This window comes from Mustela erminea, chromosome 8 (assembly GCF_009829155.1).
Source record: "Mustela erminea isolate mMusErm1 chromosome 8, mMusErm1.Pri, whole genome shotgun sequence".
Taxonomy (NCBI): Eukaryota; Metazoa; Chordata; class Mammalia; order Carnivora; family Mustelidae; genus Mustela; species Mustela erminea.
This window is the reverse complement of record NC_045621.1, coordinates 57,478-70,881: the sequence shown is the minus strand read 5'-3', so window position 1 is coordinate 70,881 and position 13,404 is coordinate 57,478. Positions and strand designations below refer to the sequence as shown.

Below are 13,404 nucleotides of genomic sequence, written 5' to 3'. Positions count from 1 at the left end.
GGGAATAGTAACTACTTTGAGGTAATAAAATGAAATCATACAGATAATGTGCTCAGGACAGTGCGGCTGTCACTTAATATCATTATTAATAATAAAAATCATTACTGCATAACTAGAGACTATTTTACAAACAGTCATCAGTGAAAGTCCCTCAAGAGGGAGCACGTGGTTGGCTCAGTCGGTCAGCTGTCTGACTCGGTTCCTGCTCGGGTCGTGATCCCAGCGTCCAGAGGTGGAGCCTCACATCAGGGTCCCTGCTCACCGAGGACCCTACTTAGGCCAGAGATTCTCTCTCTCTCTGTCCCCCACATCCGCACGCGTGTTCTCTCTCTCTAAAATAAGTAAATACATCTTTGTAAACACATTGCCACAGAATTAGTCCTCATGAAGTATTTTTTAAAGATGTATTTAACCCTCTCTGCCAAGCAGAGGGCCCGATGCGGGACTCGATCCCAGGACTCTGGGAACATGACCTGAGCCGAAGGCAGAGGCTCAACCCACCGAGCCTCCCAGGCGCCCCAACAAAGACATTTTAAATACAAATAGAACTGCTGCTGCAATAATCACCCAGTCCTAGGAAAGATACAACCTAGCCAGCTCGGAAAGAGCTCTGTCCTTTCAAGAATCTAAAACGGCAGTCGTTATCCAAACACTGTTCCTCATACAGTCCAACACAAACGTCTCTCAGAGCATACACCCTCTCATGTATGATAACAACACGGTAATACTACACAAAGTAATCATAACCACAAGAACTAAACTATGTTGAGGATTAATGAGCCAGGCATTGTGTCAGTTTTTAAGTGCATCATTCCATTTACTCTTCAAGACCCTATTACAGAAATATCACTGTTCTCGTCATCATATATATTGGTAACTGTTTTCTAATTACTCATGGCCAACCCCCAGCCGATGGAGAAAACAGGACACAAACTTGGACCTTCTCTCCTCCAAGCTCGTGCTCTTAAGCCACTGACCTGACTTAGCTCTTAAAGCAACTCTAGCCACAGTTTAGAGGGCAGAGATGGGGAAAAACAAATTGTACTGGACAGTCATACCTTAAAGTGAGGTTCCAGCAGTCTGTCTAAAAGGTCGTTCATTTCCAGGACAACAATCTCATATATATTCAAATATATATATGGAGAACAGAGGTCACTGGGGTTTCTCCAGCACTCTGCTTTCTCAGCATTTTTAATAACAGGCAGCCTTGTGGGAGGTTAAATTCTTTGTGAATAGTCATTACTATCATTACTTTTAATCGATAAATTTGGGAGTATCAGGTACTAAAAAGTGAACTAAGCCCTGGGCTTTGGCACCTACTGTTCCTCAAATTATTTAACTATTTTCCCATCATTTTATAAGTTCACCCCATTACTCTAAAGTAAAAAAAGAAAAATCATATTTGTAACATTTAAAATCAAAATATGAAGGACTGGGGATAAATACATTCCTAATGCAAGCCTCGCATATATATTATCACAAAAATCTCCATATACCTTTGTGACGTATGTGATACCAAGTCCACTTTACCTGTGAAAAAAGAGGATTCAGACAAGTAATGTGGACTGCCCCGAAGGCTCACATGAAGGAGGCCTCGCCAGCCTTCAACGTTCCCAGGAGTGATTCCAAAGCCACCTTTACACCATATAACAGGGAGTCTTGGGATCACATTACTAAAGTTAATTCAAGGAACATGATGCTGCAATTACTGAGAAATGCTTATATAACATCAATTACAAAGAAAAAAATACATACTAAACTAAGGCCTCAAACTCAAGTGGGAAATACAACTGGGGTAAAAAAATAAAAGGCTATACTCTATGTGACATGAGGGCCACCTGCACCGAACATCCCTGAATAGGCCCGTCAGTACAGTCAGCTATTTACCGTGGAGGACAAGCAGCTGCCCTGTTCAAAATAATCCCCCGAGCCTCCTAGCTCCTACTCCCCTAAGAAGAAACGGACTGAGCCGCGGACACAAAGCATCCAACTAACGGGGGCCAGAAAGATGCTGTCAGGACCTCACAATGTGGCTGAAGTTACACAGAGGCTAATGCTTGCCAGCACCGGCGCATCTTAGAACATGCACGAGTGCCTGCTCACCGAGCCTCCCCAAGTCTCCCGTGGCTGGTCCTACAGCCCTTCCCGGTCTGTGAGCTGAACCACGATCCTTCCCCAACGACCCTTATTCCTTGCAACCACAGTCAGACTGGTCGCTTGCTTCCAAAGCAACGGCACAAGTGCAAACGCAGGATGTGTTATTTAAGCGCTACTCAATCTTTTCTAAGAGAAGATGAACAGAAGGAAGGATAATGTTATGTACCAAAAATAGGGTAAGACACAGGAGAAGGAGATGGCACATAACTAAAAGGGCACACGATTCTCTCCAAGTTTGATAATCAGTCTTATTCCTATGAAATATACCTACAATGGCTCCTTCAACAGCATATTTAGGAATGGGAATTTTGATGAATTCATTTGCTCCAAAGATTAATTTCAGAAATTCTCAGAGCCCTTGATTAATAGACAAATTCCAATGTGCACTAAGATCTTGAGCTAAATTCATTAAAACACCGCGTATTCCATCTGCTTCATCCTGTAAAAATACGGTTGCCAAAATAAGACACACTAAAGCCTCCTGACATTCTGAAGCTGGGTTTGATTAATAAATGTTTTCTAAAACATTTTCTAATTCGGAATGGATTATTTTATTTTCCACATGTAATCATTATGTTAATGACTAAATTTGATGAGAAAATGAAAATCAAATTCAGGGAAAAAGTGACTGGCAAAGGTCAGACCTTGGCTATGTGCACCGTAGATAGACCTTGTAGCGTCAGGACAGGATGTAACCCTGACCAGCAGTGTCCTCTCTAGCTCAAACTGGAAAAAAACGTATGCTATTGGTGACACACACACATACACCTAGCCCAGTGCCAGAAACTTTTTACATGCTGTCCAGTGTCTTCCTGATAGCAATCTGCGAGACTTATCCCGCTTTAAGGCAAGGACACTATGGCTAAAATTGCACAGATTAAGAAGGGTTGAAGCAGCATCCGCAGACTGGTTCACTAGACTCCAAGTTCTATCCACTCTACTCCCCACATCTCTCACTGAAAGGCCTTAGATGCGGTTTTTGGCATATTCCAAAGCTTCCTTATTTCCTTCTGGCCAGTGCAGAGAAGGAAGTGGTGGTTTGCTGACCCTCGGAGTCTCCTGCCCCAGCCCTCTGCCTGGTTTGTCTGGTCCCAGCATAAAGAGCAAAACCAGCACCAAGGAAAACAAAAACCTGAAGTCTCAGCTGGAGGCCTGCTCACTGCAATTAAAGGCACACAAATGATACTTCTTTTTCCAAATAAAAGGAGAAGTGATAAAGACTTGCCTGCTGGTGACTTAAATAGGACATTTCTGACTTCCATGATATCAACAGCTGATCAGCAAACAGGCCTAGCAAGCAGAAGTTCCCCATACATAGAATCTCCATAACAATACCCCTTACTAGTTCTCTCCTCCAGCAAAAATACTTTGGCATTTAGATGGGGCAGATTCTGTGATTAAATATATAATTTTCAACCACAGGTGCTTTTGCCTCCGTAATCTGTCTACCCTTCTCCACTGCACTGTTCAGCTTTCCATGCACTTGGTATTTTCTCTGTCACTTAATTATAATCATTATGTCTTGCCCACATAATCTTCTTTTCAATATGTCACCATTAGTTTAAAAATGGTTCAATATCAAATGATTTCAACTGAGCCCTCGGAAAACACATAATCTGAATGTTGAGAGAAACAAAAACAAAATACACATCAATGAGCACAGTCCTGAGGTTGCTGGGGGAAATTTTAACTATCACATGATTAAAAGCATTGTTCAGTAGTGAGAATCACTAAAATTCAAAAGACTAATCTACACAGAAGGGCTCCTGAAAAAGCATGTTAGAACGAACACTGTATTACGGCTTTGCTATAGGACTGAGACAAGTAACTCAAAGCCTAGGAAGGGTGTAGAAAAAAGGAAAGCTAGTCATTTGTTTGGCTGTCATCTAGAACTTAAAGTGGGGTGGGCTGATAAATTATAACCCCACTACTTTTCGAGAGCACTCGACATCACCTTCTTATGTGGTTACCATTCTGTAGGTTATAACTGTGCCCACAGAGAAGCCACCTTATTTTCAGATTTCTCCAGTACAAAAACTAGCCTACTTCTTTTTCCATTATATTTCAAGCATCTGCAATCATTTCATTTAACATACAACAATCTTTTTTCTCTAGGAATATAATGCTTAAAACATGCTAGGTTTGTAAAGCTTTTATAGACAGATCAGAGATCAAATTGTTCTATACAACACTCTAACAATAAGATTTTAAAACTTTATTGAGGTTTATGTATTCTAATAAGAACCAGACTAAAAATGAAGAGCATAAAAATAATAGTGGAATGAAATGGTTGGGAAGGATTAGAAGTATTCTAATTTCTCCATGGGCGCCTGGGTGGCTCAGTCAGTTAAGCATCTGCCTTCAGCTCAGGTCACAATCTTAGGGTCCTGGGAATGAGCCCCACGGCTCTGCTTCTCCATCTCCTACTGTCCCTCCCCCACCCCGCTTGCATGTTCTCGCTCTCGAATAAATAAATAAAATCTTTTTTTTTTTTTAAAGAAATATTCACCTTCATTACTACACCCATCAAATGTTTATTGACGTCCACTTTGGGCCAGATCTGCTCTAGCAGGTACTGGGAATACAAACATAAAGATGACACAATCTTGCTTTGAGGATTAATTTAAAATCTATGTATACAACAATTCCTATAATAAGTATCCACGTGTTAGATACTGGAACTACCTAAACGCACAACATTGGACGAACAGATCAAGAAGATGCGTGTACATACAACGGACTATCGCTGGGTCAGAAGGAGGGAATCCCGCCGTTTTCTACAGTTTAGAGACTGGAGGACATTGCGCTAAGTGAACTAACCCTGACCCAGAAACAAACATAGTGTTATGATTATATGTTCTATGTGGCATCCAGAAGCAGAGAGCAGAACGGTGATGGCCACGACTGAGCGGAGAGGGGGGTGAGGGCCCAACTGTGCCAAGTTTCAGTCACGTAAGAGAACTAAGTTCTGACGACCTAACACGCCGCGTAGTGCCTATTGCTAATACTACTGCACTACACAGTTCAAGTTCGCTACAGGGTAAATCTGTAAGTGTTCTTACCACAAAGAGAATTGATGACAATGACGATGATGAAACAGTGACAGGGAGGGTGACAGGGGTGTCAGGAAACTCTGCGAGGGGACGCACGCGCCTCGGCCTGACGGCGGTGGTGGTTTCACGGGTACACTCCAAACTTACGGAGCGCAAATATTAAGTATATATAGCTTTCCACATGTCAATCATACCTTGATACATAGTTTTTAAAATATCAAAAAAATGTGAATTTAGTATTTACTTCGGAATCAATTCCCACTATCATTTCTTGGACAGGGGGAATGTCAACATCTTTAGTTTCGATCACCAGAGCACCTACCCATTCATTCTCTCCTGTTTTCCACAATCTGACTTTTTGGTCCATTACGATGGAGACTTTGTGGTGAGAACCCAGAAGACGACAAACTTCTGGCTGTGACCCAAATCAGGTTTTATTCATTCTTTGCCATTTTCATACAAGACATCTAGTCACAGAAGTCATAACTTAGAGCTAGCTATACAAATATCTTGTAATGTAAACATACAAAAATCTTGTAAAAAGAAAAATCTGGTCCCAAATTTAAATGTCCGCGTATTTAAAACCTTTAGTAGAGACATAACAATCATGGTTTCACTAAAGAGAATATAAATTAATTCCCAATTCTTTAGTCTGGCATTCAAAATATAAGATCTGGCTACCACCCTGCTTTCTAGACCCGTCTGTTTGGGGACTGACCACCTGCGGCCGGTTCTGACCCACCACGGATTGCTGTAAATGAGGTTTTACCGTCACCCTGCCACAGCACGCACTCACGTATGGCCTGTGGCTGCTTTTGTTATAAAACAACAGAGCTGACAGCTGCATCAGAAGCCATATGGCCTGCGAAGATAAACAGTTACTATCTGGCACTTTTCCACAAAAAGTTTGCTGATTCCTGCTCTGCAGTGTCACGCAAATGGGTCAAAGGTCACTATTCGAGATTGACCCACTTTCCTGCTACATAATTCACTTCTTTCATCTGAAAATCTACCCCTTTTCTTTCATCTCTACCCATCAAAATCCTACTCCGTTCTTTAAAGTGTAGCGCAAATGAATTTGGCCTTACTTCTGTCAGACGGGACCTTCTCTCCTGTCCTACTAGTCGGACGGCACAGGATGCGTTCTGGTCCATGTTGTGCTTTCTGCTTGTTCTCTCTGTGAGAGTAAGTTTCTTCACAGCCAGTGTTATTCCACACTCGGCCCTGTGTCCTACCAGAGTCTAGGAAGGGGTTCGGAACATGTATTCTAGAAGCATGTGACAAGGGTCAGGAAGAAAAGTGGGAAGAAGAGTAGGAGAAAGAAGAGAAGTGAAGGGAGAGAGACAGGAAAATCGCAAGTGGCTGAGGAATGACTGACTGTAGGATTTCCAGAGGCCACCTGAAGTTACAGCTGCTTTTCAGCCCCAGGATCGCGTACAATCTTGAGTTTAATCCACAGTTATCAGTGAGAAATATATTATTGCAACAATAACAACAAATAAATATTAAGATTCCTTTTCCTTTCAGAAATTAATACATTTTCTTCTTCTTCATAACAATATTTAACTTGGAAATTTTAACTACAGAATAATGTATAAGTAGCAAAACTTGCTAAATAAATAGAATGCAACTGTATTATAGGAAAGATTAAATTTAAAAGTTTTACTTTTACTATTACAAAACAATACCAGCACAGTTTTACAACTCGTTCTCCTAGGGTACCAGCACAATTTCCCTATTTTAATTAGAAGGAGGGTTGGAAGTACAGAAAAAAACCAAGGACAACAGAGAAGCTGGTAAGGAGAAAGAACCATATCATTCACATTCAATAAAGCGGAGTGGAAAGGGCGGAGACAGTTCAATCTTTACGGCACTTCCAGTACGGACACAAGGCCTTCTCCTTCCAAAGGAACAAAAGACTCTGCTGAACTAAAGACGAACAGCAGCCAAAGCTCACTAAAATAGAAAAGCTGCCTTTTCATTGCTTAAGTACCAGATTGGATCCAAAATTCTTACTGGCTCTAGAATTAACAACAACAACAACAACAACAAAAACAACTGTTCCTGTTTGAAGCAGAAACAAATTTATTTGCAGTAAGTTAATATGACAGAGAAAATGTCAAATCAAAGAAGAAACCAAAGAAATAAAATAAGGACATTATCTCCAAAGGTGAAACATGTTACAAAGCAAATAAAATACACATTTTCTCCATTATGACCAGAGGCTAAATGAGTAGGATTCTCTAAAACTAATGACAGGGATAACCTAAAAGGAGTCTTCTAACTTAATAATCAGCACATAGGGATGCCTGGGTGTCTCAGTGGGTTAAGTGACTCACTCTTGCTATCAGCTCAGGTCTTGATCTCAGGGTTGTGATTTCAAGCCCACATTGGGTTCCACGCTGGGGAGCCTACTTAAAAAGGAAAAATAAGCACACTGCAAACAATTCAACAGGGGACAAGTGAGAGGTCTGGGCCATTAGCACTTGGACTCAGTTCCTTCTTGCCCACCCAAAAGCTCTCTTCCTCGACGGAAGTAGAGCAGTCTGACTCTAGCTCCTAAAACATATTGCCCAAGCTCACTCCAGAGTCATTTCCCAACCTGACTTTCATCTCTCCTTCCCAGTTTTTCATCCTGCCTCATCATCACAGACAATTTCTCCTTCACTCACTCACAAATTCAGTTAACTTCCATTTACAAACGATGCTATGCATGGCGGCATTAATGTGGAGCAACAGAAGATCCTAGAGCCCAGAGAGGGAAAGTGAAGGATCAGGTTTTCACTTGCTTGAAAACGCACGGGTCCCGGCTGCCACAAACGTGCTGGGTGCCTAACTCAGACGAAGGTAGAGGAAAGGGCTTGACAGGCTGAAGGGCATGGCCCCCCATTGCCCCAGGCATATACAGTAACATTCATCAGTAACACAGTGAACATTCCAAGGGGCACATTCCTAGGGTTAGGGTCCAGGCCCCACTGGACACATGCAAGGACTGAGCAACGCAGTCCGTCGTGTCAACACTCTTCCCACACCCCACGTTGCCGTAATCCCTTCTTAACTCGCTATACGATTTCCTCATTATGTTCATTTTCTGTTTCCCCTACTAGAATGTTAGCTTTATGAGGTCATGGACTTTTTTGTCTTATTTACTCCTGTATCCTCAAATAACAGTCCTGAGTTTTGAATGAATCACTGAATGCGTGGCCGAGTGCCTCACTCTGACGCCAGTAAGACAGACCCCCAGCCCAGGAGTTAAGGACTGCGAGGGGAGACGCAAATGTGTCAAACGAGGCAGGTGAGCCCCGAAGTAGAGCAGGACAAGGACACGTGCACGCCCTTTCTGCCCACAGAGGATGTGGAAGTTACATGCCTGAAGCTAAGTGAGAGTCTTTGATCCTTTACCACTTCCTCCTTGAGTTACTTCTTTCAACAGATTCATTCATTCAAGAACCAAGATCGGAGCAACCATGTTGCTTTTCTTTAGGAAAGCAGTTACGGGGTACCCGAGCAGCTCAGTTGGTTAAGCACCTGCCTCTTGATCTCAGCTCAGTCTATGACCTCTGGGTCTTGAGATCAAGCCCTGCATTGGGCTCCACACTCCGGGGGAGTCTACTTCAAGATTCTCTTTCTCTCTCTGCCTCTCCCCTATCCCTGCTCATACTCTCTCTTTTTCTCTCTCAAATAAATCTTAAAAAGAAAAAAGAAAAAGAAAAGCAATTATACCAATTATTACTCAACTTCAACTAATTTGTTGAATAGTACTCTAATATAGCACCAAGAAACAAAAATTGAAGTTGGAAATAAAAATGGAAACAAATAATAGAGATGAAAACAAAAAGACTACTATAAGGGAAAAAGCTCCATTTGGAAAAACAACTAAGGAACATTTTTAATATAAACGTTTCATGAACTCTATTTCACAAAGGCTTACGTTTCTTAGTAAAATGCTATTAAAAGGAAAACCATTAGGAATCTTGGACTAGTTGGTGTTTTCCCCTGGGTGTCTCAAGCGCACAGATGGCGGTCCACGGGAGAAACGAGAAGAGCTGTAGAGAACCATCACTCTTCCCTCTCGTGAACGTAACAAGGAAAACTGGGCTAGAGGTCATTGATCATCAGGTCACTGCCTGTAGGTATTCAACTGCTAAGCCTAGGCATGCACTCCAAGAGAAGAGATTAGTCACACTCTCTCTAGCTGGGGTACAACACCCTGTTGGGGATGATTCGAGTGCGTTCCTTCATTTGGACATTCACAGTTCTTAAGTATTCTCAGTCAGTATAATTTATGAGGTCTAAAGAGGACTGTGTCATCCAGGCCAAAAGGAGAGACAAGTTATTGCTATTTATATAACATCCTAAAATGGATTTGGAATACCAAAGCAAAAATATCCCCCCAAAATTATGCCCCAGAAATATTTCCCACCAAGTGTCTAGAAAGGATGTAACATCTCCGAGCTACAAGACTGTAGAGTGTGAGTACTATTTGGAGCTGCACAATTCTAAGCCAGGGGACCTGGAGTAAGAGAACTCACTGCAAAGTCCACTTTAGCTCGTTTCTCTAGACTGGCCTTTCCGGTAGGTCACCTGTCTGTACCAACTGGGATGGGCCGCAACCCCCACCTCCTGCCCAGGGAACTATCGAGCACCTCCCAAAGACCAGCATCTCTACAGCCCATGTAACAGGACAGCCTACTATTTATCCTGCAGCAGAAATGTTTTATTTACCATTGTTTATAAGACAAATTCAAATTTTAAAGACAACTCAGAATCAAAGAATACAGTACTGCAAAGTATTCATTAGTACAGCACCTTGAATCCAGTTAAGCACTTTTTCTTAAGTACCTATTTTTACCGTGTCTTAATGCCGCAGAGAAATAGTGTGACTAATCTCTTCTCTTGGAATGTATGGCTAGGCTTAGCAGTTGAATACAGTTGAATACCTAAAGCAAATGACGGAAGTGATGAATATTTAGTAAACAAATCTTCTGTAATACCTAAAACAGAAAAACATCAGAAGCCTGAGATTTGGGGCCCCAGTTCCCACATTGTGCTCAAAGTCACCAAAGGGGCTATAAATTCACTGAGGTAAATTTTCAAGCAGGCACAATGATAACATCTGTTGGCCACCACAAAAGCTGGGTTGAGTCCCTAATTCAAGGTATTGGCCTCAATCAATGGCATTACCTCATTGTGAAGGTAGGTGTTCAGTGATTGCTCTGACAAAAAGTAAATATTGCTTGACAATGATTATCGAAGGGGAAATGGAGGCAGCAGAGTTCAGTCTCATTCTGAGGGCTGAGAAGTTGTGTCCTAACAAGTTACAACCCATTTAGTTATTAGCAAGTAGGCATTATTGTTTTCAAATGACTACTAAGTTGTTAGGTCACACACTCTCACGAATTCCTGAGATGCTAAAGGGTCTATGAGCCAAGAAAGTTTTGGAGCCTCTGTATCTGTTTGCTACACAATTTTATTAAGTACCTACTATGTGCAAGGTCTGGGCCAGTCACTGTGAGAAATACAAAGACGTGAGTTGCCTTCAAAAATGCTCATGAAGGAGTCAAATGGGCAGAGAGCCAGTACTGGGAAGGAAGAGCACATGTAAAGTGCTTGAGCTCGGAAGTATAGGGTTAAACTCCTCTGGCTAACAACGGTAAAAAATGGTCCTGTGTGAATTCTGAGTTTGCCTGTTCACATTACTGTCTTATTGTAAATATTCCAGGAAACAACTGTTTTTCAAAAACACATGTGTTGGGGCGCCTGGGTGGTTCAGTGGGTTAAGCCTCTGCCTTCGGCTCAGGTCATGATCTCAGGGTGCTGGGATCGAGCCCCGCATCGGGCTCTCTGCTCAGCGGGAAGCCTGCTTCCCCCCCACCCCCGCCTGCCTCTCAGCCTACTTGTGATCTCTGTCTGTTAAATAAATTTAAAAAAAATATTTAAAAAAACAAACAAACAAAAAACAAAAGAAAACCACATATGTTGTAAACACATATGCATCTATTTAACTCTTCTGAACACATGACTAATTGTTTGAATGAACAAATAAGTGAAAAATATTAAATGAAACTCTTACAAAACCTCAAGATCATCCGTTTGTATAATGTGTTACTCTTGCTACCTTTCCCGGTACACTCAACTCCCTCGGCCTAGGACAGTGGTTCTCAGCCCTGCGTGAACATTAACTCAATCTGGGGATGTTTTGCTATATTCCCAGCCCCCACTCCAGTCCAATTAAGTCACTGCAGATGCGGTCCAGGGAATCACATTTTTAAAAGGTCCCAGATGAGTCTAATGCACAGCCGAGGTTCAGAACCACTGACCTAGGGTAAAAAATAAGCATATCCCAGAGGGAGAGGGGTATGACCTAATGCCATCTCCTTCAGTTCAATCGTTCCGTTTCTTTTAATATAAAAGGATTTAAATGACTTCCTGAGGACAGCAGTGGGCACATCCATTCAGTCCCCAGCGTGCCCACTGGCCCTCTGCTGCACAGCCCTGAAGGCACACGCACCCCAGGCAACCAGGGAATGGGGGAATCCATCGGAGATGTACAATACTAGATGCGGACGTAGAGACACCTGACCTTGGTGGCTGCATCTCTTCGTAATTATTGTTTACTATTAAATAATATTTGTTGTTTATATAATATTTAGCTCCGTGGCCTCAAATTTAAAAGTGTGCAGCTTCACTCGCTTTTTTTCATTAGGTTTTTTTTTTTTTTTTAATATTGTATTTAGAAAATACAGAAAAAACAGAGGAGAATAAAAGTTGTTTCCTAATTCAATTTCTCAGAAGTCACTTGGATTTCATTCAATAGTTTGAATAGCATACTGAAAAAACCCCAGATTTACAACATGAAGATTATATTGTGTATATGTGTATAAACACGTCTGTGGTTACATAAGTGTGAAGTAAGGTGTGAAGGAAACTCACGAAATTAAGATTGACTGTTCTCTTGACTGTACCCGCTGGGTCACGGGGGAGTGGGGTACCGGTTCCCTGACTCCAGTGTGCGATGTGACTTACTACACTGAGCTTGCACTTAGAGGTAGGAAAGAACAAAGAAAAGAAGCTAATAAAGAATATTATGAGCTGCATTCTTCACTTAAGATTCTATTGTGACCATGTATCCATGGAATTAAACCTTTTTAGAAATTACATTTTTCTTACTGAACATTCTATTGGCTATTCATTTAACTTTCTCCTACTGGTGTATGCTTAGTCATCTCTATGTTTCACATTTGCAAAGAATGCTTTAATTAAAAATCCATGTACATAAATGTTCCTCTGAGTTCTCCACTATTTCCTTGGGAGGAGAAATAATAGGTCAAAAAGTATGAACTGTTTAAAGCTTCTTGATTTGTATTCCTAAAATGCTTTCCGGAAGGTGCTACCAATTTCTCCTGTAAACAGGAGAGCATTCATATTTCATTTCACGGCAGTCACTCCATCAACATGACTGCTCCTACCTCCCCAGGGAGTTAACGTGAAAAACAACGTGCAGTAAAGTTTCAAAACCATTCTAATTTCCTTTAAGTTTACCTTCAATTCCCAACATTATTAGTTGCTTTGCTTTATTTTTTCTTCCTGCCTCTTGAAGGGGAGAGCGCGTCTCCTGTGAAGAAAATGAAGAGAGACGGCACCTTTACAGAGAACGCAAGAAGCCCGACGCATGTGCGCTCGCTTGTTCGGGGCCGCACTCGTGAACTCACAGTAAAATCAAGTGGAAAGGGCTTAAGGAAACATCCATTTTCTCTTTTACGGAGGCTTTCTTCTCTGATTCTTTCTACATGCAAAGTATGTTTAAACCAATAAAGAGAAAATGGAATTTATTTAGAACCCTCCAGACACATGCTTCAGCACGTCTTTAGAAAGGGTTTGAAACCGTCGGTCGGCATCTCATTATAGCAGAGGAGACCCACCCTGCTGCGAGAAGGCTAGACGCGGACAGAGCGAGTCCCAGCACTTTCTCTGTGTGTCTCTGCTCCCGCAGGACCGCAAGCCAGCTCCCTGTCCGCAGACATCTGAAAGGAATACCGACCAGCAAATAGAAATTCAGGGGCTACAAGAGCCGAAAGCATTAACACAGCATTAATTCCACGACACGTACAAGATGCAGCTCGTATTAGCAGATAACTAATATGTTGCCGGACCGGGAAACGGCAAGGAAAACGGACCGTTCATTATTTTTGAG

At 41.9% G+C, this 13,404-nt stretch overlaps 1 protein-coding gene across 1 annotated transcript in view; it reads right to left on the bottom strand.

The window, feature by feature from the left end:
- Window positions 1-13,404, bottom strand: part of FAM171B (family with sequence similarity 171 member B) — a 65,676-nt gene that overhangs the window by 28,472 nt on the left and 23,800 nt on the right. The gene's annotated exons all lie outside the window — the stretch shown is intronic.